Source organism: Lithobates pipiens, unplaced genomic scaffold (genome assembly GCF_037356315.1).
Source record: "Lithobates pipiens isolate NorthernLeopardFrog02 unplaced genomic scaffold, aLitPip1_a1.2 Scaffold_16, whole genome shotgun sequence".
Lineage (NCBI taxonomy): Eukaryota > Metazoa > Chordata > Amphibia > Anura > Ranidae > Lithobates > Lithobates pipiens.
Genome location: NW_027507748.1, coordinates 520,254,586 through 520,280,437, shown reverse-complemented (window position 1 = coordinate 520,280,437; position 25,852 = coordinate 520,254,586).

The following is a 25,852-nucleotide window of genomic DNA, read 5'->3' as shown; positions in this document are numbered from 1 at the left end:
GCACACACATCGGCGAGCATTAACGCGCACATTGGCGGGTGCATTGGCGCGCACGCGATTGACACAGTCTCTTATGCGCATAAGCGTGTGCAAATGCGCCCGGAGCACAACAGCAGTTCTCTTACATTGCCCCCTCCTTACGGGCAGCCTTCGGATGCCCCTCAGGGGCTTCTTCTCTGGATGGCATTGAAAAAATGCTTGTACCTTTTGTGAGGCTGGTTCCCACGAATTGTCCTCGGGGCCATAGCCTTTCCATTTAATAAGGAACTGTGTCTAGCCATTCCTGGTTCTACAATCAAGAACAGCTTATACTTCAAATTCCTAGCTGCCTTCCACGAGCAGAGGAGGAGGGTTCTCCGCAACCCGCTTGGGAAAATGGTTGGGCACTGCTGTTTTCAATAAGGAAATATGAAAAATAGGGTGAATCTTTAGGTTCTTAGGTAAGATTAGTTCAAATGCCACAGAGTTGATTAGAGTTGATCCTCCTCTTTACAGGAAAGGGTCCCAGGTACTTCGGACCAAGTTTCTTGGAGGGACACTTAAGTTTCAGATTTACGGTGGACAACCAGACCTTATGCCCTGGTTTCAGATTTAGGTTACCCCTCCTTTTTTCGAAAAATCTCTTGCTGTTTGCCTGAGCCTTGGAGATGGTATCCTGAAGTAACTTCTTGTTGGAGTTGAACAACTCCAATCTATCTTGTATAGCGGGTACAGAAGATTCCACAGGTATTTCAGGTAAAAAAAAGAAGGGTGGTAACCATAATTAGCAAAAAAAGATGTTTGTTTAGTGGCTGAATGCCAAATTCTGCTAGTGGAAGGAGTGGAAACCAATCGTCCTGGGAGTATGAGGAGAAACAAGGCAGGTATTGTTCCAAGGTCTGGTTAGTACCTCTCCATCTGCCCATTAGTCTGAGGATGGTAAGCAGAGGACAGACGGAGTTCAATGTTTAGGGCTTCACACAGAGATCTCCAAAATCTGGAAGTGAATTGAACCCTTCGATCAGAGGTGATATTGTCAGGGATCCCATGTAGCCTCACTATCTCTCATATGAAAATGGAAGCAGTCTTTGAGGCAGATGGGGTTCCTTTAAAGGTACAAAGTGTGCCATCTTAGTTAGACAGTCGACCACAACAAATATAGTAGTAAAGTACTCAGATGGAGGGAGCTCAACAATGAAATTCATGGATATTATGCTCAATGGTTTCTTAGGCACAAGAAGGCATTCCAATAGTCCCCAAGTCTTGGCCCGATCAGTCTTGCTGCGTTGACAAGGCACACAGGATCTGAAATACTTTTTACAGTCCTGAATTAATTCTGGCCACCAAAAAGAACGGGAGACTAGATCGATGCTCTTATGAATTCCAAAGTGGCCCACCAGAGGATGATCATGGCGACGCTTCAGGACAGAGACTCTAAACTGTTCTGGAATGAAAACTTGTTCATTATGGTAATAGAGTCCATCCTTCGGCTGCAGGGATAGATCTTGAGAAGGGGGGTGCTCCAACAGTTTGGCTCTTACTTGGGTTATCAGATCTGACTGGAGAAGAGGAAAGTTCTTGACCGGTAGAATGGTGTCTGCTTCTGAGGGGAGAACTGGACGCAACAGCGCATTTGATTTGCAGTTCTTAGAACCAGGGCAGAAAGTTATATGAAAAGTGAAGCGGGAGAAGAACAATGCCCATCTTGCCTGCCAAGGTCTGAGTCTCTTAGCTGTTCTCAAGTACTCAAGGTTCTTGTGGGCTCGGTGAAAATGAGTATGGGGTGAAGAGCATCTTCCAACAGATAACACCATTTCTCAAGGGCAGCTTTAATGACCAATAGCTTCAGATCCCCCACATCGTAATTCCTCTCTGAAGAATTAAATTTCTTGGAGAAGAAGGCCACAGGATGGAGCAATGATTTAGGACTCCGTCATTGCGATAATTTGGCTCCTACAGCATTTTCATAGGCATCCACCTCCAGAACATAGGCCAAGAATGGATCAGGATGCTTAAGAATGGGGGCTGAGGTGAACAAAGCTTTAAGCTGCTCGAAAGATGATTGTGCTTCTGAACTCCACTGGAAAGGAACATGCTTCTTAGTAAGAAGGGTAATGGCAGAGATAATACCCAAAAAGTTCTTAATGAATTTTCTGTAAAAGTTAGCTAATCCCACAAACCTTTGTACCACCTTTCGGTCTGTAGGAGCTGGCCATTCCAGGACAGTGGCGACTTTTTGAGGATCCATGGAGATACCATCGGCGGAGATGACAAGTCCCAGAAACTGTATTGTCTGTCTTTCAAAGTCGCACTTCTCGGCCTTGACATAAATTTGATGTTCCCGTGGTTTGCTTAACCACTTGCCGACCAGCGCACGATGATGTACGTCGACAGAATGGCACGGGCAGGCAAATGGGCGTACATGTACCTCCCTTTAAATTTGCCGCCCTGCCATCGGGAGCGCGCCGGCGGCGGCACGCTCCCACGCTGGTCGGGACCCCCGTGAGTCCGGTCGCGGGACCCACGGACTTGATCGCCGCGGGCATCCCCGCGATCGTCTCACGGAGCGGCCGAATGGAGAAGTTCCGTTGTAAACAACATTTCTCCATTCTGCCTAGCAACTAGTGACGTTGATCTCTGCTCCATGTGATTGGAGCAGAGATCAGTGTTCACTAAATGAAAGCCCAACCCCCCACAGTTAGTAACACACCCCTAGGAACACTTAACCCCTACACTGCCACCCACTGGTTAACACCTTCACTGCCAGTGTCATTTACACAGGAATCACTGCATTTATATAGCAGTGATTACTGTATAAATGACAATGGTCCCAAAAATTTGTCAAAAATGTCCGATGGGTCTCCCACAATGTCACAGTCACAATAAAAATCGCCGCCATTACTAGTAAAAAAAAAATTATAAAAAATTATTAATAAAAATGCTATAAAACTATCCCTATTTTGTAAACGCTATAACTTTTGTGCAAACCAATCAATAATCGCTTAGTGCGATTTTTTTACCAAAAATATGTAGAAGAATACGTATCGGCCTAAACTGAGGAAAAACAATGTTTTTTTTATATATTTTTGGGGGATATTTATTATAACAAAAAGTAAAAAATAATGCGTTTTGTTCAAAATTGTCGCTCTATTTTTGTTTATAGCGCAAAAAATAAAAACCACAGGGGTGATCAAATACCACCAAAAGAAAGCTCTATTTGTGGGAAAAAAAGGACGTCAATTTTGTTTGGGAGCCACGTCGCACGACCGCGCAATTGTCAGTTAAAGCGACGCAGTGCCGAATCGCAAAAAGTGGTCTGGTCTTTGACCAGCAAATTGGTCCGGTCTGAAAGTGGTTAAAGGGGTTGTAAAGAGAATTTTTTTTTTAAAATAACAAACATGTTATACTTAACTCCACTGTGCAGCTCATTTTGCACAGAGTGGCCCGAACCTGCTCTTCTGGGGTCCCTCGGTGGCTGTCTCTGCTTCTCCCCGCAAGTACTTCTCACGTTCATGCGAGCTCCCTCGCATGGTGAGAAGCGCTTGCGAGCGCTCTCCCGTGATCCAGCCAGCGGCTCTAGCCGCTCACTGTATCACTCGGCCCCGCCCCTGGCGCACCACCTCATTGAATGTGATTGACAGCAGCGTGAGCCAATAGCTGTGCTGCTTTAAATTCATCCACTCCAGCCAATCAACGGCCAGGCTGAGCGGCGAAGAGGATGTTGGGGGCGAGCGCAGGACTTTCGAGGGGTCAGGTAAGTAAAACAGGGGGGCTGGGGGGGCCGGCACTGTCAGATGAAAAAACGTTTACCTTTACAACCCCTTTAAGACCTTCTTTACATGAGTGCAATGGGCTTCGAGCGCTTCAGAGAAGATAAGAATATCATCAAGATAAGCAATGATAAACAGGTCAAGAAAGTCCCAAAATACGTCATTCACCAGGTGCTGGAATGTGGCGGGGGCATTGCAGAGGCCAAAGGGCATGACCAAGTATTCAAAATGCCAAAAACATGTCCTGAAGGCAGTATTCCAATCGTCCCCCTTACTGATTCGAACCAAATTGTAAGCACCTCTCAAATTGAGCTCGGAGAATACTCGTGCAGCTCGTAGCCTTTGGAACAACTCAGGGATTAATGGAAGAGTGTACCGATTCTTGATGGTTATTTTATTAAGATCACAGTAATCTACAAAGGGTCTCAAGGAATGATCCTTGCTGGAGAGGAAGAGTCCCGAATTAACCCTTTTTCAAGGCTCTCATCAATGTATTTGCGCAGGGCCTCCAGTTCAGGTTCAGAGAGAGGGTAAATTCAGCCAAAAGGAATATCGGCCCCTGGTAACAGTTTAATGGGACAATCATAAGTCCGGTGAGGAGGAAGAGTATCAGCACTCTTCTTGTTAAACACATCTAGGAATTCATGGTATGCTACAGGTACTAACTTCATAGTTTCAGAGTCAGAGTGGATACTGAGGAGAGGAGCAGGATTAACAGACTTTTCAGGGTGGCAATGTCTTTGACAGTAATCAGAAGAGAAGGATACCTCCGTAGTGAACCAGTCGATACGGGGGTTATGGGCCCTACGCCAAGGTAGTCCCAGGATAATAGGGAGCATGGGGGAGGTTATGAAATCCAGACGGAGAAGTTCCTGGGGTTCTGAGGAAGTCTGGCAGAGAATTAGTAACTGTGTAACTGGGCCAGACTTGAGACCAGAGCTGTCCGCAAGATTTACAGTACATCCTTGTCGCTTGGTGCATACAGCCAGTTGATGTAAGGTAACAAAGGCAGAGTCCACAAAGCAACTGCAGGTTTTGGAGTCTATAATTGTGGTTACAAGAACAGTCCTTCCTGGTAACTGGAGTTGCAGCAGAAGAGGGAGATGTAGCAGATCCCTCCCAGGAAGATGCATCATATGAGACAGAGTAGGAATGGTTCTCACAGGTCTTATGGAACAGGTCTTGATGAAGTGACTGGCCACTCCACAGTAAAAGCATAGTCCATCATAAAGTCACCGATGGCGTTCTGAAGAAGACTTGGGTGGTCTGGAAAAGCTTCTACGGGGAGATTCAGGGCGCTCCTTGTTCCTGCGGGGGACCCTTGGCATTGCGGAAGAGAGTGTGGAAGCAGCAGTGATCACTCTTGGGGACGTAGGTGGCTTGGAAATAGCCTTCTCGGATTGTCTTTCACAAAACCAATGGTCAATACAAACAACAAGGTGGATCGGGTCTTCCAGAGATGAGGGTACCCCTACACGGGCAAGTTCATCTTTTAAAGTGTCTGAAAGTCCAAGATGAAATTGATGGTGGAGAGCAGCTGTATTCCACTGAGTATCAGTACTCCAGACCCGGAAGTCAGTTACATAGTCTTGTCGGAGGATACCAAGTGTAGATTCAGCAGTCTGTTGGAGGAAGGGATCTGCATAGAGTTGGGATATGGCTGAGAAGAAGGAGTCAGAGGTTGACAGAACAGGATCATGGTGCTCTGAGACGATGGGCCCAGGAAAGTGATTCATTTTGTAGTAGAGTGATGATGAATCCCACTTTAACTTCTTTGGATGAGAAAGTTCTGGGCAGTAATGAGAAATAAAGTTCACAGGCATTTTGGAATGTACGGAACCGTTTGCGATTCCCTGAAAAACGCTTAGGCAAGGGCACTCTGGGTTCAGGAGAAGGAATGCTTCCACTGAGCAGGCAAAAGTCTGTTTGTGCAAAAGAACTCACAAGAGCTGGGAAAGTAGAAGCAGATGAGACATCAGGGGGAGTTGGTAAACGATCTTCCATCTGGCCCAGGTCCTCTGGGAGGGTCCGTATGGTATGGGCTAATGCAGAGATTGATAGACAGATGTCCATAGCAGGCGAGGCCTCCCTTTCAGACTCCACTGCCGGGTCCCACTGATGATGGGGACAGAAGGACCCAAGGGAAAGGAGGAACACGAGTGCCTGCAGATGTAGCTAAGGAAACTTGCGGCAGGTGATGCGACTTTGGAGATACAGGAAGTCGCAGCAGGTTGCAGGAACGGAACTGTGGACACCCGGATAACAGCTTGGAGGCAAACAGGAGACAGGAGCGTAGTCACAGGAATAGCCAGGTTCGGAAGCAGCAGCAAGTTACCAAATCATCAGGCAAGAGCAGGGTCAATCAGGAAGCCGAAGTCAGGAGCCAGTAGTTAGAGATAGGATCCAGAGCCAGGTCAGGACAAGCCAAAGGTTCAGCAACGGGTATCAGTAAGGCAATAGCAGGAATAACAAGGAACAGGACTGGAACAGCTGAAGATCGGTCAGCATCTGCTACAAGTCAGTGTGCCCCTTAAATAAGTCCACTGGCACCAAAAGGATCGCGAATGCGCACCTACAAACACGTGCATGCACATCGGTGATCACAGTGGCGCACATTGGCGCAGCATTAGCCCGCACATTGGCGCGTGCATTGGCGAGCGAGTTTGGGCACCCGCGATTGACACAGTCTCTTGTGTGCATATGCGTGCGCAAATGCGCCCGGAGCACAACAGAAGTTCTCTTACACCTCACCTGCGCCAAAAATAAAGATGGAACTGGCCTGCCAGACCTCCACAAATATTAATTAGCATTCCCCGCTCACTAGAGTTGTGGATTGGAAAGTCCGCAACCTGGGGAAAGCCTGGGTTACACTGGAAAACTCTTTCATGCGTAATCCAACACATATTCTTCCCTGGCTGTCATCTCGACTTTGGCCCCAGTCTATTATGATACATCTACTCATCCATGGCCTTTAGTAAAGGGGTATCTCTCTTTCACATATCCTCACAACAAGGTCCATTGACCTCTCTAAGGGGGAAATCTGGATTTCCCCCTTGGAGAGTCAACCACATTCCTACTGCAAGAATGGCCACACAAGGAGGTATAAGCACACCACTTCTTTCACAGTAATTGCTTGCGATCATATGAAAATTTGGTGTCTGAATCACACACAAAAGAATTTCCCTTCTGGCCTTACAGACAGTTGAGGCATTTTCTCACCTCTAAAAGACTCAACTGGCACATGGACAAGACAACTTACACCATCTGAACTATTTTGCTCTCGCAATACACCACAAAGACACCTCATATCACTCTTTTACGCCCTACTCCAAGACGACCCCCACCCCTCACAAACAGAAACCTCATGTTTATCTTGGGGAAAAGATCTACAATTGACTTTCACTGATGATGAATGGGAAGCCATATATACACTCGCCCACAAGGGATCAATGAACGTAGCTATCCAGGAAAATGGATACAAAATCGTGACAAAATGGTATAAAAGCCCAGCCCGCTTACACAAATTTTCACCTTCAATCCCAAACATTTGATGGAGAAGCAAAAGAGAAGCAGGCTCCATGATCCACATTTGGTGGGAGTGCGTTATGCTCCAACCATTCTGGAGGGAGGTGCACTCCATAATAACATGCATTACCACCTACACCCTGAACTACAATCCCACTCAATATCTCCTTCATCATACAAGCCTTTCTAAACAAAGCTACCGCAAATCGCTAGCCGTGCACATGGTCAATGCGGCCATACTCTGCATTCCTACTTGTTGGTGGTCAACCGACACCCCAACCATCAGGGAATGGCTGACCAGGGTTGATAAAGAAGATGGAGGAACTGATCTACACCCCCCCATGACCACATACAGAAGTTCACTAATATTTGGGCTTGTTGGACACAATTCAAACCTACAGAGTGCTATAACTCCTACTTCCCTTTGTAATACTTTACCACCCAACTTACCTAGAAGTGATTCCCCTGCGCCCTAATCTGGGCCGGGGGGTTAGGATGAGGAGCGGCCCCCACTACTCTCCCCCTCCCCCCCCCCTCACCCCCATCTGTTCCCTTTCCCCCTTCTGTTTCCCACCTTCCCCCTTTCTACCAGGTCTTCTTTCCAATTATTTGTATCTTCTTACACCATCTCTATCCCACCATAATGAAATAACCGGCCAAAAGTGATTAGTTACCCCACCAGAGACACGTGAACCTTGCCTCCTCACATATAAAACAAGTTTAATGTTCTTCTCAATTCCATGGTAGGACCTGTTGATACTGGTCCCCGGGGATTACAGTCAGTTACAACACCACTTGCTTCCATTTTGGTGTCTCAACTTAAGATGTTGGTTATTCATACAGCGTTTATACACTTATATGATTTATTCTGTTTCAAAAGAACCCTGCGGGTCTTTTCTCCATGATTCATACTGTAATAACATTCTTTGTCCTATATGAAAACTGGTCACGGATGCTTCTTTGGATGATATATTAAATGTATTAGTATATACAATTTTCTTTTACTTCAATAAAAATCTTTTGCGGGAAAAAAAAAGTAGTCTTAATAAGGACTGTTGGGTCTATTCAAATCACAGACACTGAATGCAGATGGGCTTACACTTTACTCTCCCTAGACCTCAGAGTGCAACTTAAAGCAATATATCAATGGCAATATACAACTTTAAATATTATACTGTATATAATAGCACTATACAACACTATATTAGGACACTACATGAACTAGAAAACACTCCCTAAACCCATGGTCAGATGTTCCTTACTATTACTAAACTCCAATACACTGACAAAGGGCTGCTTAATAGTGTTAGGGCTGAAACATTGGCAAAATCCAAAGGTCATGTACAAGACTTTTGCCATTGATTTTTTTGCAGTGCATTGGGGGACATTCAGCTGGACAATTCCCCTTGAATATACCAAAAGTTTGGACTTAATCAAAATACTGAGATCATTCCTAACAGGGGACATCCAGAAATATTTATTGGGCTGAAGCAATATCCTAGAAAATCTCTTTTGTTTTCAGTTCCTCTTGAATCGGGCCCTCTTTTACCTTTAGCCCCAAAGCGGTACAGCTACAGGCAAGAGGCATGGTATCTTTGATTTATAGTCTTGTATGATTTTGAGAGACATTTGGTAAGGACATCACTACATTGTTGTTCACTGTTCTTGATGAAGAGGAAACTTTACCTGAGGACCTGCAATCCACAGATCCCTCTGATTCTGATTAATTCTATAAATCGCTATTCACTACCTCTTCTGCTACTTGTTGATTATTTCTATATAGTTATCAGAAGTATCAGAGAGCTCTAATATAGGAATGCAAAGCCTCTACTAGATTAGACATGGTGTGAACTTCCTTTTTTGCACAATTCTGACAGTTCAGGTCCAATTTAAAATAAAAGAACAGAAAAGGCTGAATACGAAGAAGAAAATGTATTTAAAAAAAATGTTGGATATGGAAATGAATCTACACCTAAAGTAAAAGGAGGAATTACTTGCTATACAAATTTTTGCCAATGTTTTATTCAGAATTAGATGATAGTAAATTTTCCAGAACTAACAGATGTATTAAGATTGGTGTCTTCTGGTTGATATTGTTAGTATTCTTTATCCATCCCCAGCTTTATTATCTTTGTGTTAAACGCAATTAAACATTCATCTTTAAAAAATAGAGAACAGATGAATAATTCAAAAGAAACAAAATGTGCGTGTAGGAATATTTTAAAATGCCAAGATGAGAAACACTTTATAAACTTTATCAGGAGCTGCTTCTTAATACCCCATAATATATGCAGGCTTAAATCGGATACACCAATCATTTTTCTAGAGCATCATTTCAGCTTTGTATTATGAGACATATGTATCAAGTTGACTCTAATGTTATAAAGGTAGGTCCCTTAGCATATGCATCAAATATCAATGCATCATGCTGACTTTATTAACATGTAGCTGGCTCCCTGAACATCTGGTAGTTGCATGAAGTATATTACATATAAGCGTGTTATACAGGTGTTTTGTTTCCAGTGCATTATGCAGCTGTTCTATAATATTTAAATTACTCTCACATAATGTTTGTCATTAAGCATGACCTTTTTCCTTTAACACCATTTATTACATGCTGCCATTATGAACGTGTGTATGTAAAAAAAAAAAAAAAAAAAAAAGGATGAAAGCTAAACTGAAGAGTACCTGAAATCAAACATTTTTGACCTGCTTTTAAAGGCTAAGTGAACTTTCAAACAAAGTGCACTCCACACCTTCATTTGATAGTCTAGCTTCCCTTCCCTTGCCAGATGAATACTTTGTAGGCCTTGTAAAAGTCCACTCTTTGTTTACATTTGGTTGATGATCTTCAGTGCATCAGCTGCACCTGGGTAGTAGATTAAAGCGGGATTCCACCCTAAAGTGGAACCTCCACTGATCGGATCCCTCCCCCCCTCCAGTGTCACAATTGACACCTTTCAGGGGGGAGGGGGATGGAGATACCTGTCAAAGACAGGTATTTACACCCACTTCCGGGCATAGACTCCCGTGGGAGTCTACGCCATTTCCTGCCCTGCCGCGCTGTCTGCTGGGACACACACGGGTCCCAGTGACAGCGCGGAGATTTCCTATTGCGCGGCGCGACTCGCGCATGCGCAGTAGGGAACCGGGAAGTGAAGCCGATTCCCTTCACTTCCTGATTCCCTCACCTAGAATGGTGATGGCAGCAGCCGAGAGCCGAGCGATCGATCGGCCTCGGCTGCCGGCATCGCTGGAACCCGGGACAGGTGAGTGTCCATTTATTAAAAGTCAGCAGCTGTAGTATTTATAGCTGCTGGCTTTTAATATTTATTTTTTTGGTGGAATCCCTCTTTAACATTTTTTCTGTGGGACCATCTCTCAGCAGGAGAGGCTTAAGGATCATCATCAGAATATAAACAAAGAGATAAGGTTGTGGGTAGGACAATGGCACTTTGAACCTCAACCTGGACAAACATGTACCAGTTTGTGGAACACATGCCGCAGTTACACCTTACACACACATAGCTGCCATCATGTGTGTTAATAGAAACAATTTTTAAGAATTAAGACTTTTAAGAAATGTCTGTAATACACACTGTCATTCCAGACAAAAATACGAATTTACTAAAATATACTAGTGGTCATTAAGGAGAGAGATTCTTTAGGTTCTGGTTTAGGGCATTCGAAAAAAAAAAACTACTGATCATCAGATATTGTTTAACCACTTGCTTACTGGGCACTTAAAGCCCCCTCAGTCCCAGACCAATTTTCAGCTTTCAGCGCTGATGCACTTTGAATGACAATTGCGCGGTCATACAACACTGTACCCAAATGAAATTTTTATCATTTTTTTCCCACAAATAGAGCTTTCTTTTGGTGGTATTTAGTTACAGCTCGGAGTTTTATTTTTTGCTAAACAAACAAAAAAAGATGCAAAAATAAATAAATAAATAAATCATGTTTTAATAGTTTGTTATAAAATTTTGCAAACGGGTAATTTTTCTCCTTCATTGAAGTGCGCTGATTAGGCGGCACTGATAGGCTGCATTGGTGGGCACTGATGGGCTGCATTGGTGGGCACTGATAGGCTGCATTGGTGGGCACTGATAGGCTGCACTGGTGGGCACTGATAGGCATAGTTAAGGCAGCACTAATAGGCACAGATAAGGCGGCACCGATGGGCACAGATAAGGCGGCACTGATGGGCAAAGATGGGCACAGATAAGATGGCACGGATGGGTGGCACGGATAAGTGGCACGGATGGGTGGCACGGATGGGCACTGATAGGTACCACTGATAGATGGGACTGATGGGCACTGATAGGTGGCACTGATAGGTGGCTCTGATAGGTGGCACTGCTGGGCACTAATGAGCGGCACTGCTGGGCACTGATGGGCGGCACTGCTGGGCACTGATGGGCGGCACTGGGGTGCAGCACCTTTGAGGCAGATTGTGGGCACTGTGGGTGGCACTGTGGGTGGCACTGCTGGGTGGCACTGTGGGTGGCACTGTGGGCACTATGGGCACTGCTGGGTGGCACTGACGGGGGGCACTTACTTTTATTCAGGATGGCACTGCAGGGGGCAGGTGGGCACTGGCAGGGGGCAGGTGGTCGCTTGTATTGCTGGCCGTGATCGGGACTGATGTCCCGATCACGGCCGCCGGTGATCGCCTTTTTTTTTTCTCCTCGCGCTGTCAGCGCGAGGAGGAATAATAGCCGATTACCGGCTCCGTTCTATCACATGATCAGCTGTCATTGGCTGACAGCTGATCACGTGATAAGGGGTCGGGATCGACCCCTTGCACGGATCGGTGATCAGGCGAGTCTCATGGACTCGCCAATCACAGAGCGCGCCGCGCGCGCCCCTCAGGGGACGCGCAGGCCGCTCGTGCACGGGACGACGACAATAGACGTAGTCCCGGAAAAGTAGGTCCGCGCTAATGCCGTCATTTGGCAATAGCGCGGATCCCAAGTGGTTAATATAACTAAATATTTACAGGGAAAGAAATGACAAAAAATGACAATTAACAAAGTAAAATAAATGGGAATAAGAATGAAGAGTACACAACCTCTTCTCCCCAGTGGCACACATATATACAATCTCTCGGCAGGTGTAATTTAACGCCAAGAGGCCACAAATTTGCGGCCATATGTAAACACAAAACTGTGCTGATAACATGCATCCTGCATGCTCCCAGTACAGTCACCGACAGGAACCAGAAAGCTCCTGATACATACTTGCTATTGGGAGTTGTCCAATCATGTGACCGTTGTGACAGCCAATCACAACACCCACATGACCTGAATGCCATCACTGCCTCCCGGCATCTATAAGTTCTTAAAGGGCCAGGGGGCAGGAGGCTGTGCTGGGAAGGAGTTAAAAAGGTAGGTTTTGCCTGGTCAGTGTTTCCAAAGTCCAGTTCAATGTAGCATAAGTCTGGTCTGACAGAGTCACTGGTACTTAAAATAATTATATGGCTTTCACACATAGTTCAATAGTGTCAGGGCTGGGCTCAGCCCTTCCTTTTTTGAGCTGGCTGCACAGCTGTCAGCTAATTGCCAGCTCCTATCTTCCCACAGGTACCCAGCTGTTGATGATATCCTGCTCGTCAGTCCTGCCTACTTAAGCCATCCAGTCCAGAGGATCTCTGCCTTCACCTTAGTCAAGATCACGGAGATGCTCTCCTGCATTCCTGTTTAAAGACTTGCTTGGCTGACATCCCTTCTGGCTCCAGATCCTGCTTGCTGTTTTACTATGCTCATCTCCGGCTCCCTGACGTTTGGCTTGTCTAACTATCTGTTCCTATTCCTGAACTCTGGCTATGTTTTGACTATGTTTGTTCTATTTACTTTTATTATTAAACAAGTGGGATTTAACTGTACTTCTGTCTCGGTCCGATTTCATGGTTTCTGACAGAAAATTTGAGAGCTGTCAAGCTGTAAATGCAACAGCTTTTTATGGACCTAGAGCATGTCATTAAGCCCTTCTCTCACCCAAACAAAAAAGTTAAGGGTTGAGAAGGGGGAGGGCTGAAATGTTTGATTATACTTTGTTGATTATTCCCTGAAAGTCACTTTTATAATTGTATCAATATTTCATAATGGAATTACCAAAGTTTTAGGTTAGGCAGCCAACAAAATATTACACAGATATAAATAAGGAGTTATTAAAGACTACTTATAAAGTATCTATTATGTACTCCTTTCTCAGAAGGGTTAATTTGCCCCATTAGCTTTATGAACTTTGTAAAATAGGGGTATCTGAATGAATAACTTGTATAGTGCTACCTATGTGAACTCAATTGCCTCAGGGTGCTTTTTGCTGCTGGTATCATCTGTAGTATGGCATGGTCTTTTACGCCATAGGGTCCCGACGTGCTTACAACACATACACATACTAGGGCCAATTTTTTTTAGACAGAATCTAATTAACCTACCAGCATGTCTTTGGAGTGTGGGAGGAAACCAGAGTACCCAGTGGAAACCCATGCAAGCACAGGGAGAACATGCAAACTCCAGGTAGATGGTGTCGTGGTCAGGATGTGAACCAGCAACCCTATTGCTGCTGGAATGCTACTCCACTGTGCTGCCCCTATTACCTATGTTACTGAAATTTTCTGATACAGATCCACAAATTCTTGGTACTAATGTGGCACACCATGTTAAAGGATTTATGAATTACAGTGCCTTGAAAAAGTATTCATACCACTTGACATGTTCACTGTAACATTTTGTTATGTTACAACCAAAAATGTAAATGTATTTTATTGGTATTTTATGTGATAGACCAACACAAAGACCAAAGACCAACACAAATTGGCACATAATGGTGAAGTGGAAGGAAAATTATAAATGGTTTTCAATTTTTTTTTTGTACAAATAAATATGTGAAAAGTGTGGCGTGCATTTGGATTCAGCCCCCCTGAGTCAATACTTCGTAGAACCACCATACGCTGCAAATACAGCTGCAAGTCTTTTTGGGGATGTCTCTACCAGCTTTACATATCTAAAGAGTGACATTTTTGCTCATTCTTCTTTGCAACAGAGTTCAAGCTCTGTCAGATTGGATGGAGAACATCTTTGAACAGCAATTTTCAAGTCTTGCCACATATTCTCAATTGGATTTAGGTCTGGACTTTGACTGGGCCATTCTAACACATGAATATGCTTTGATCTAAACCATTTCATTGTAGCTCTGGCTGAATGTTTAGGGTTATTGATCTACTGGAAGGTAAACCTCCACCCCAGTCTCAAGTTTTTTGCAGACTCTAACAGGTTTTCTTCCAAGATTGCCCTGTATTTGGACCCATCCATCTTCCCATCAACTCTGACCAGCTTCCCTGTCCCTGCTGAAGAAAAGCATCCCTACAACATGATGCTGCCACCACCATGTTTCACGATGGGGATGATGTGTTCAGAGTAATGTGCAGTGTTAGTTTTCCACCACACATATCATTTTGCTTTTAGGTCAAAAAGTTAAATTTTGGTCTCATCTGACCAGAGCACCTTCTTCAACATGTTTGCTGTGTCCCCCACATGGCATCTCGCAAACTGCAAATGGGAGTTCTTATGACTTTCTCTCAGCAATGGCTTTCTTGTCACTCTTCCATAAAGGCCAGATTTGTGGCGTGCACTACTAAAAGTTGTCCTGTGGATAGATTCTCCCACCTAACCTGTAGATCTCTGCAGCTCCTCCAGAGTTTCCATGGGCCTCTTGGTTGCTTCTCTGATTAATGCTCTCCATGCCTGGCCTGTAAGTTTAGGTAGACTGCCATGTCTTGGTAGGTTTTCAGTTGTGCCATACTCTTTCCATTTTCGTAATATGGATTGAACAGTAATCTGTGAGATGTTCAAAGATATTTTTTTAGAACCTAACCCTGCTTTAAACTTCTCCACAACTTTATCCCTGACCTATCTGGTGTGTTCCCTGGCCTTCATGATCCTATTTGTTCTCTAACAAGCCTCTGAGGGCTTAACATAATGGCTGTGTTTATATTGCGATTAAATTACACACAGGTGGACTACATTTACTAATTAGGTGACTTCAGAAGGCAATTGCTTCTACTAGATTTTAGTTATGGGTATTAGAGTAAAGGGGGCTGAATACAAATGCACACCACACTTTTCAGATATTTATTTGTACAACATTTTGGAATCAATTTATAATTTTCCTTCCACTTCACAATTATGTGCTATTCTGTGTTGGCCTATCACATAAAATCTCAATAAAATACATTTATGCTTTTGATTGTAACATGAAAAAATGTGGACAATTTCAAGGGGTATGAATGCTTTTTTAAGGCATTTTATATATGTATTTTGAGATCTGTGTGTATGGAAAGCTGATTGGTCATATAAAGATTTTCTGGTTTACCAGCCATCCATTATTGTTGGCCTGATGCCGTTAATTTCCTACAACAAGCTAATTAAAATTCTGCGTATCAATACTCTAGTCCACCAAATCCACTAATGGATGTAACACCCTCCGTTCAACTACTAGGCATTCTCTTTTGACAGGTCTTTGGATTCTAGCTAGTGCTGATAAGTCTTGATTAGATTTCTGAATGACCATGTTTAAAAAATCATTTGAAGCTTTATCAAAGGCCTCTTCTGAAAAAGACGTGTGTTCAATTGACTGTGTCCTGTTGTGGAGGGCAGAGGAAAAAAAAGTATTTTAAAAACCATGTCTGAGCTTGCAAATGTTAGAACAATAAGATTGGCTTGTGTTCCTTTCCTCATATCTCATGATTATGATCAGACACAATTGCAATGTTGGTATGCTTGTGGGAAGGGGGCTAGAGCTGTATAGTGGAGGGGAGGAAGATGAGTGTACTTTGTTTGTCATGCCACTCAACTTAAGCTGGTTCAGCAGGAAAAGGCTGACTTTTGGGACATGTGTACGCCTTTCTGTTCAACAGGAGCCCTTCTAACAAACAGCTTCTGTCAAACACTAATGGGAAAACCAAATTCTTGGTACATAATAGACATGTTCAAGTTGCAACAAATTGCAGCAAAGCAAGTTGCAAAAAATTTTCAAGCAAGTCACAAGGAATCCAGGGCACATCAAAGTCAAAGCAAATTGCATCAAAGTCATAAGCAGGTCTCAATGCAAAGTCAAACTGGAAAGAAAGAATTATTTCTGAATCTTCCGATATAACTTCCGAAAATTTGAATAGATTCAGAACAATGAATATACAAAATAAATCTGACTACAACAAATTCTGAAATGAAATCATTCTAACATAATGAATATGACAAAATAAAATAATTGACTAAATGAAATAAAACTAATTTTTCAAAATGCACATCTCTAAGGTCTTCTGTTGAACGGTCATGGGAAAACCACATTCTTGGTGCATAACTTTACATTTATTTATTTTAATTTTTATCTACCCTTCATCTACCCTGGATTTTTGTCAGAAGAAATATGTCTACATTTATCATGACTACCATGAACCGAGACTCAACACATTTTCAACTAATTGCTTTCACAATAAAGGATAATTTCCCTTCTTGAAAGAAAGTACAAAAAAAATATGTTCTTAAGGCTTCCTCCTTAAGACATGGATGTTGATTGAAAAAAGCAAATAGACTGTTCACTTCGCAAGAAAACCTCCACCAGAGCTTAATGAATGAATAGAGTTTCATTGTCCAATCATTTGCAAGCAAAAAATGCTGTTATATTATTATTAATTATTTATGATTGGGTATTCTTTGCAAAGTGAAATTTTAACACATGCAAGCGTATAATTTATTGTAAGCAAATTATAATTTGAGCTACTAGCTCTCTAAGCAAGCATTAAATAACAGTGAGTAGGGTGAAACTGGAAAAGTAAAAAGGAATCTAAACGTCCACCTCCTAACTCAGAGTGAGCATACACTGTTTTAATTTGTAATAATTCATATATACCTGCCTAAAAGAATAATTACAATGCATTCAAACAACTAAATACACAGATGAAATACATATAAAATAATGATTTTACTGGCCAAAAGAATTTGTATTTGTGTCTATCCATTCTAGGGATTTACACATCTCTTTATGTTGTTTATCCCTCCCCCTTAAAAGGCTTATGCCAGGTCAAATTCAGATACATACAGTGCTTGCACTAAAAATAGAGATGCTTTAATTTTTGTTTCCTACATGTGCCAGAAGTTCAACTTTATTTTTTTTCATAGTAAAGTAAGTGAGAAATATTATTAACGCCAATGGTATCCCCGTGGTTGTGGTAAATGTCAAGAGGTTAACTAGAGCATAATTATTATGTCAGACTTGATATATACATATATGTATTTGATATCAGTGTTGCATATTATTTATGCACTTAAAAAAAAAGTACCTCAGAATTTGATGTTTATGCTACACTAATCATATTAAAATGTCCTAGTTTTTAAATGATATTTTTAATTTTCTTCTCTATATTAAAAAAAAATATGTTTGCATATTACCCCTTGCATTTTGTTATTTGCTTACACATTCTTGTTTTATTAATGCCCACTACATGATAATGGTGTTTCCAAATTTCTGTTAATAAGATGCATTAATCATCTCATTAAACGTAGCATTAATTGCAATTATCAAAATATATTTTGTAGTTATTGATGTGCTGGTGTAAAGCATATAACATTATTTTAGACCATTTATTCATATTCAGGTTTGGTGAACCTTTTTTTCAGCTGCAGACTAACCATGTGTTTCACTGCCGGTATATGTACTCCTAAGAGAGTGTTAGCTAAGCCCCCAAGCAATAGTTCAGACCTGTAATTATAAAAGTCATGTAATGTTACCTTTGGGCTTTCTTTATAGTTTGGGGCATGACCTTTTATCATACTACTAGCCTTTCTTTAGTAAAATATGTTCCTCTTGACCTATATTCAGCTCATTTGTCCTTTAAATATTGTCTATGATGTACAAACTATGAAATGTACTCATATGGTTAAGCACTTAACAGCAATGATTGGTTAGTCTTTTAATTCTATTATCCACATGATATTACACTGCAATCATGTAGAAGATGATATGGTATGAGCTATTATATACATACACATTTCTTATTTTCTAATTGTGATATAATTCTATGTGTGGTTCAAGGATATTTACATTCTTCAAACCCTCTTTATGGTCATTTAGAAATAAAAATCCTTTTTTCACAGCATAGCAGTTATATGCAAACTGTTCATTTAGAGTCTTAAGAGGCATGTAATATGTGCTATACATTCAATACTAACACATGGCCTCCTCAGTTTAATGTGTTAGTGGTCCTCACATTTTTTGACTCTGGTGCAAGTGTGCATAGAAACCAAGTAGCTTCCAGGTTTTTTTTTTTGGTCGAAGCTTAATTGAACAAGCTGAAGTTAGAAGCTGATTGGCTACCATGAACAGCTGCACCAGATTTTGCACGCTCCAATTTTAGTAAATCAACCACATAATGCTTTCAGTGCCTCCTTGTAGTGCATCCAGTTAATCCTAGTACAGATATACATTGTGTTTGAGGTATAATTTATGAAGTAGCGGGGATATCATTATCTGCTTACTCGCTAATACGGCAATGTTTGCTCCACGGTATGGAGCCTGTGGTATACCACTGAGTATTCTCTGCATTACTATTTAGAGAATACTGCATGATTAGTAGGAGAGGCAAGTCACATGACTTGCCAAACTATGCTCTCCTCCTCCTGACTTTTTTGCATTCAAGCAAAGTAGAAGGCATGTTTTTAAAGCAAATTGTTGTACTTATTTGTATTTTCTAAGCAGAGGGCCATACTGCTGCATTGTAGATCACCCTTTTTATCATCAGGCACAGCGTCCTGTTGATAAGGCCAGTTCACACCAGAACGCAGTGCCAGACAGGCATGGACAATGTGTGTTTTCTGCACCGTGTTCAAAATGCACTGCCTTTGTGATCTACTGCGGGTGATAAATACATTGTTAGCCCCAAACGTTGATCGTAAACACAGTGTGTTTGTGAGCACAAAAAATAAAATAAGTATTACAAGAGGGTGCAGGCTTCATGAGTGCATTAAACTCAGAATGCAAGGTTCATGAGTGTGTTATGCTCAGAATTTAGGGTCCATAAGGCCGCGTACACACAGGCGGACTGTTCGCCCAACTTTGTCCGTCAAACAGTTTCGGCAAACAGTCCGCTCAAAATTAGCATGGACGGACATGGCCACACACGACGAACGAACAGTTTGCTGAAACCGTGCGCGATGACGTGAACGGCACGTACGACGGGACGAAAAATACGACGTCCTATACACTGCATTATAACTTTCGGCGTGAAAATCCTTTCTGAGCATGCGCGCAACTTTGTTTGACGAACAAGCCTACACACGAGCGGACTGTTCGCTGAAACAAGGTTTCAGCGGACAGTTTTACGGAATTTCCGAAAAACCTTGTTCGTCAAACTGTCCGCTGAAACTGTCCGCTGAAAGCCCACACACGAGCGGACTGTCCGCCCAAACACTGTTCAGCGGACAAAGTTGGGCGAACAGTCCGCCCGTGTGTACGCGGCCTAAGTGTGTTACACTCAGAATGCAGGGATCAGGAGTGTGTTACACTCAGAATGCAGGGATCAGAAGTGTGTTACACTCAGAATGCATGGTCAAGTAATGCGTGGTGCTCAGAATGCATGGTCAAGGAGTGTGATGCGCTCAGAATGCAGGGATCAGGAGGGAGTTGCACTCAGAATGCAGGGATCAGGAGTGCATTGCACTCAGAATGCTGGGATCAGGGGTGTAGTGCACTCAGAATGCAGGGATCAGGAGTGTGGTGCACTCAGAATGCAGGGTCAAGGAGCGTTGTGCACTCAGAATGCAGGGTCAAGGAGTGTGGTGCACTCAGAATGCAGCGTCAAGGAGTGTGTTGCATTCAGAATGCAGAGTTGGGGGGGTGATGTGAAGGGTGGTAGAGGAGACTGCTATGGGGTGGCCCTGGCCATACCAGTGTCCACTGCCCCTTTACATCACTCCCCCACACACACAGTAGTGTCCTCTTCTTCCCCCTTTAGCATTGACCTCTAGACTCCTTCCCTCCCATAGCAGTGTTCCATATTCATAGCATAGTTCCATTGCATCCTACCTCTGCACACAGGGGAGAATACACAGTTCTGGACAGGAGGCGGGAGCAGGCCGAGTGACTTTCTATATTAAGAAGCTGCTGATTAGTTGCTTAGGACCAAGCAACCAATCACCTGTGAGTTAACTTAAAAAAAAGATAACTTGGTCAGCTCCTCCTCCTACCCTCTGTTCTGGGCTGTCCTGGCTCCCACTCCCCGCTGTTCTGTTGACAGCAGTGGAAGCGGGTCATGGAGAGAGAGAAGAACCAAAGGTGTGGCTGGTGGCGGAGAGAGGATCAGTCAGGTACCTGCGGGTGTCGGTGGTACAGATCTGTTTGTGGTCTACCTGACACCTGTCTATGGTTGACAGGTAGCCCACGATCGATGGGTTGCCAACTAACCCCGACTGGTCTAATGTACAGTATCTACACAAAGTGAGTAACCCCTCGCTTTTTTGTAAATATTTGATGATATCTTTTCATGTGACAACACTGAAGAAATGGCACTTTGCTACAATATAAAGTAGTGAATATACAGCTTGTATAACATTGCAAATTTGCTGTCCCTTCACAATAACGTAACACACAGCCATGTCTAAACCACTGGCAACAAAATTAAGCACTCCCCTAAGTGAAAATGTCCAAATTGGGCCCAATTAGCCATTTTCACTCCCTGGTGTCATGTGAGTAATTAGTGTTACAAGGTTTCAGTTGTGAATAGGGAGCAGGTGTGTTAAATTTGGTGTTATCGCTCTCACTCTCATACTGGTCATTCAAAGTTAAACATGGCATCTCATGGCAAAGAACTCTGAGGATCTGAAAAAAGAATTGTCACTCTACATAAAGATGGCCTAGGCCAGTGATGGCGAACCTTGGCACTCCAGATGTTTTGGAACTACATTTCCCATGATGCTCAACTACACTGCAGAGTGCATGAGCATCATGGGAAATGTCATTCCAAAACATCTGGCGCCCCAAGGTTCGCCATCACTGACCTAGGCTATAAGAAGATTGGCAAGACCCTGAAACTGAGATGCAGTACGATGGCCAAGACCACACAACTGTTTAACAGGACAGGTTCCACCCAGAACAGTAAGTGCAGCGCTCAGATGTCAGAAACCATGAACCAGACTGAGACAGAACTACAGTAAAATCATACTTGTTTAATATAAATAAAAAAGGTAAATAGTGTAAGTGTAGTCAAAGCATAGCCAGAGTCCAGTAATCGGATCAGGTAGTCAAGCAAGCCAGAGTTCAGTAAATAGATCGGGTAATAGGTCAGGCCAGAAGTCAGAGATCCAAGTAGAGGAACAACAAGCAGGATAGAGAGCCAGAAGGGATGTCAGCAAAGCCAGTCTTTAAACAGGAATGCAGGAGATTGTTTCTTGTGATGTGACCAAAGAGAAGGCAGAGATGAAGTGAGCTGAACAGCTTTAAGTAGGCAGGTCAGACAAGCAGGATCAGGAACAGCTGGGTAACTGGGGAGAGAGATGAGAGCTGGCAATTAGCCGACAGCTGAGCAGCCAGCTCAGAGAAGGAAGGGCTGAGCCAGCCCTGACAGTACCCCCTCCTCAACGACTCCTCCCCCTCAGTGGACCACTGGGCGTGAGGGGAAAACCGATATGGAAATTGTGGAGAAGTGCAGGGGCATGTATGTCTGAGGATGAGACCCAGGAGCGTTCCTTCGGACCGTATCCCTTCCAATGCACCAGGTACTGTATGCACCCATAGAACCGGAACCTACGGAAGTCAACAGTGAATTATACCTCATACTCCTCATGGTTCTCAAACATGGTGAGGATGTGGCACTGAGGTCATAAATCAGTTGCAGACCAACGGTTTCAATAAAGAGACATGAAACACATTTGAGATGTGCATACTAGGAGGAAGGTCCAACGCGTAAGGCACTGGGTTAATCCTGCGAAGGATATAATCGAGATAAACCACCACACATAACTGCAACAAATCTCAGAGGACATTATTAATAAATTCCTGGAAACATGACGGGGTGTTACAAAGGCAAAAAGCATTACAAGATACTCATAATGGCCTGTTCTGGTATTCTGATTTTCCACTCGTCGCCCTCCTTAATCGTCACGAGATTGTAAGCCCCTCTCAGATCAAGTTTAGTGAAAACCGTTGCTCCCTTAAGGCGGTCAAATAAATCTGTAATCAATAGAATTGGGTAGGCATTCTTAATCATGAAATGATTGAGACCCCTATAATCAATGCAAGGTCTCAGTTCACCTCTCTTCTTCTTCACAAAGAAGAAACCAGCACCATTAGGAGACAAGGATTTGAGGATGAAACTTCGACAAAGTGCATATGCAACATACTCCTGCATGGCCTTATCCTCCAAGACCGACAAGGAGTAAGCCCGGCCATGGGGGGGGGGGTATGGGACCAGGTTGAAGGTCAATTTGCACAATCATAAGGCTGGTGTGGAGGCAAACTACCTGCTTGACCTTTGTCAAAGACATCACTAAAATCATGGTACTCCTCGGGCAGGGAGGAGAGTGAAGAGGTGCACAGGACCTTGGCTACTTTCTGGAAGCATGTCTCACTGCATTGTGGTGACCAGGAGAGAACCTCAGCACGGAGCCAATCAAAAGAGGGGTTGTGCCTATGTAACCAAGGATAACTAATAACAGCGGAAACATAGGTGAGGAAATAACTTGGAACTGGATTATCTCATGGTGAAGAGCCCCTACAGTCATGGACAATGGAATCGTCTCATGAGTCACATGGGCAGACTGTAGAGGTCTCCCATCAGGAGCCACAATGGCAAGTGGAGTGTCATGCAACTGCAGCAGAATCGAGTGCTGCTATACAAAAGCAGCAACAATGAACAAGGCCTGCAGCCCCAGAGTTGATTAGAGCCTGTATCTCGATAGATGACTCAGCCCAAGAAAGGGTGACCAAAATCAGGGGCTTATCCTTCTGGATAACTGGGGATGAAACAACGCCACTAAGGTCTGTCCATGACAGGACCTCAATGTTCGGGTTGGGAAGGACAGTAACCATGGCAATAAGCCAGGCCAGAAGTCAGGGATCCAAGTAGAGGAACAGCAGGATAAGGAGCCAGAAGGGATGTCAGCAAAGCCAGTTTTTAAACAGGAATGCAGGAGATGGTTTCTTGTGATGTGACTAAGGTGAAGGCAGAGAGGAAGTGAGCTGAACAGCTTTAAGTAGGCAGGTCAAACGAGCAGGATCAGGAACAGCTGGGTAACTGTGGAGAGAGATGAGAGCTGACATCAGAATAGATCTCAGAATAAACTGAAAAATAATTTTATATTTTTTTTCAGGGGACATGTATCAATGCAAAAAAAAAAACGTTTTGAAAAATGGAAGTTTTTTTCAGGAGCAGTGATTTTAATAATGCTTAAAGTGAAACAATAAAGTGAAATATTCCTTTAAATTTTGTACCTGGGGGGTCTATAGTATGCTTGTAAAATGGCACATTTTCCCCATGTTTATAACAGTCCCTGCACAAGCAAAATTACATTTCTAAAGGAAAAAAAGTCATTTAAAAATACTCGCTGCTATAATGAATTGTCAGGTCCTGGCAATACAGATAAAAGTCATTAAAAAAAACGGCATGGGATCCCCCCAGTCCATTACCAGGCCCTTTGGGTCTGGTATGAATATTAACGGGAACCCCAAGCCGAAATTTAAAAAAAAGTTGCGTGAGGGTCCCCCCAAATTCCATACAAGGCCCTTTAGGTCTGGTATGGATATTAAGAGGAACCCTGCGCCAATTTTTTTTTTTTTAAATGGACTAGGGGTCCTCCTCAAAATCCATACCAAACCCTTCAGGTCTGGTATGGATTTTAAGGGGAACCTCAAGCCAAAATTAAAAAAAATAAAAATGGCGTAGGGTCCCCCCAAAAATCCACATCCGACCCTTATCTGAGCATGCAACCTGGCAGGTTACAGGAAAAGAGGGGAAGACTAGAGAGCGCCCCCTCCTGAACCATACCAGGCCACATGCCCTCAACATAAGGAGGGTGCTTTGGGGTAGCCCCCCAAAGCACCTTGTCCCCATGTTGGTACCCCTTCTGCCCTGGAAACTGCAAATCTTTTCATTAAGGAGATTGTCAGGCTCCACGGGGTCCCCAACAGTATCACATCAGATAGAGGTTCCCAGTTCACCTCTAAATTTTGGAAGTAACTCTGCAAGGCACTAGAAATCAGAATCTGTCTGTCATCCGCATATCACCCCCAGAGTAATGGACAAACTGAACGGACAAATCAAACCCTAGAACAGTATCTCCATTATTTTTGCTTAGGATCCCAAGACGATTAGTCGTCCCTTTTGCCGTATGTGGAGTTTGCCTATAATAATTCATTACATACAACCACCAACCAGACTCCCTTTTGGACAAACGTTGGGTTTAACCCTTCTTTTCTCCCCAACTCCATTCCAGAATCTGCTGTTCCTGCCATCCAAGATCGAATAACCTCCATTCAATCTAATTTTCAGAGGATCCAGGAGACCATACAAAAGGACCAGGATGACTACAAAAGTTACCATGATAGGGGAAGGAAGGAGAATCCTACCTTTAAAGTTGGAGAAAAGGTCTGGCTATCCGCCACTAATCTCAAGCTTCCCTGTCCCACACGCATGTTGGGCCCCAAATTTATAGGGCCATTCAAAATCAAGAAAGTGATAAACCCCAAAGCCTTCAAATGAACCCTCCCGGGATCGTACAATATACATCCTGTTTTTCATGCCTCCCTCTTGAAGCCACTGGTCCCTAGTCCTTTTCCTGGAAGAGAGGAGCTTCCACCTTCACCCATCAGGATTGATGGAGAAGATGAGTTTGAGGTGGAAGCCTTACTAGGATGCAGAAAAGTGGGCAGGCAATTACAATACTTGGTGAAATGGAAGGGGTAACCTCCAGAAGATAACTCCTGGAAACCATCCAAGAATCATCACACCCCAAAACTGATTAAGACATTCCACCAGCAACATCCAGAACTGATGGCTAGCTTGGGTGTCCGGAGGCCGCCCCTCGGGGGGGCACTGTCAAGGTAATAGACTGCGCCAGCTGCACATTCCCGTGCGCATGGGGACGGCGCTCTGCTGCACATTTGCGTGCAATAGGAATGCGCTGAGGTGCATACACATGTGCGGCCCCGCGTGGCGTGACCCCTCCGCTGACCTATAAAGGAAGTATTGGCATTCAAACAAACTTCTGGTTCGTCTTCAGCTTCCTGTGATTCCTACGTTTGTTCCTGTGACCTGTCTTACCTGTTGTGACCCGGATTGCCTGGCTTTGATCTTGGACTCCTGCTCTCTGAACGTGTATCACCCTCAGCCTTTACCTGGACTTATCTTGTATCTTCTGTGATCGACCTCTGGCTTGCTGTTGGATTATCCTTCTGCCTTATCTTTCCTGGTACCTGCTGTCTTCTGATCTGCACCGTGCTTGACCCCCGGCCTGCCTTCTGGATTCTGCTTTTGCCTAATGGACTTACTGCTGTTGTTCCTGGACCCTCACGGGTCACTACCT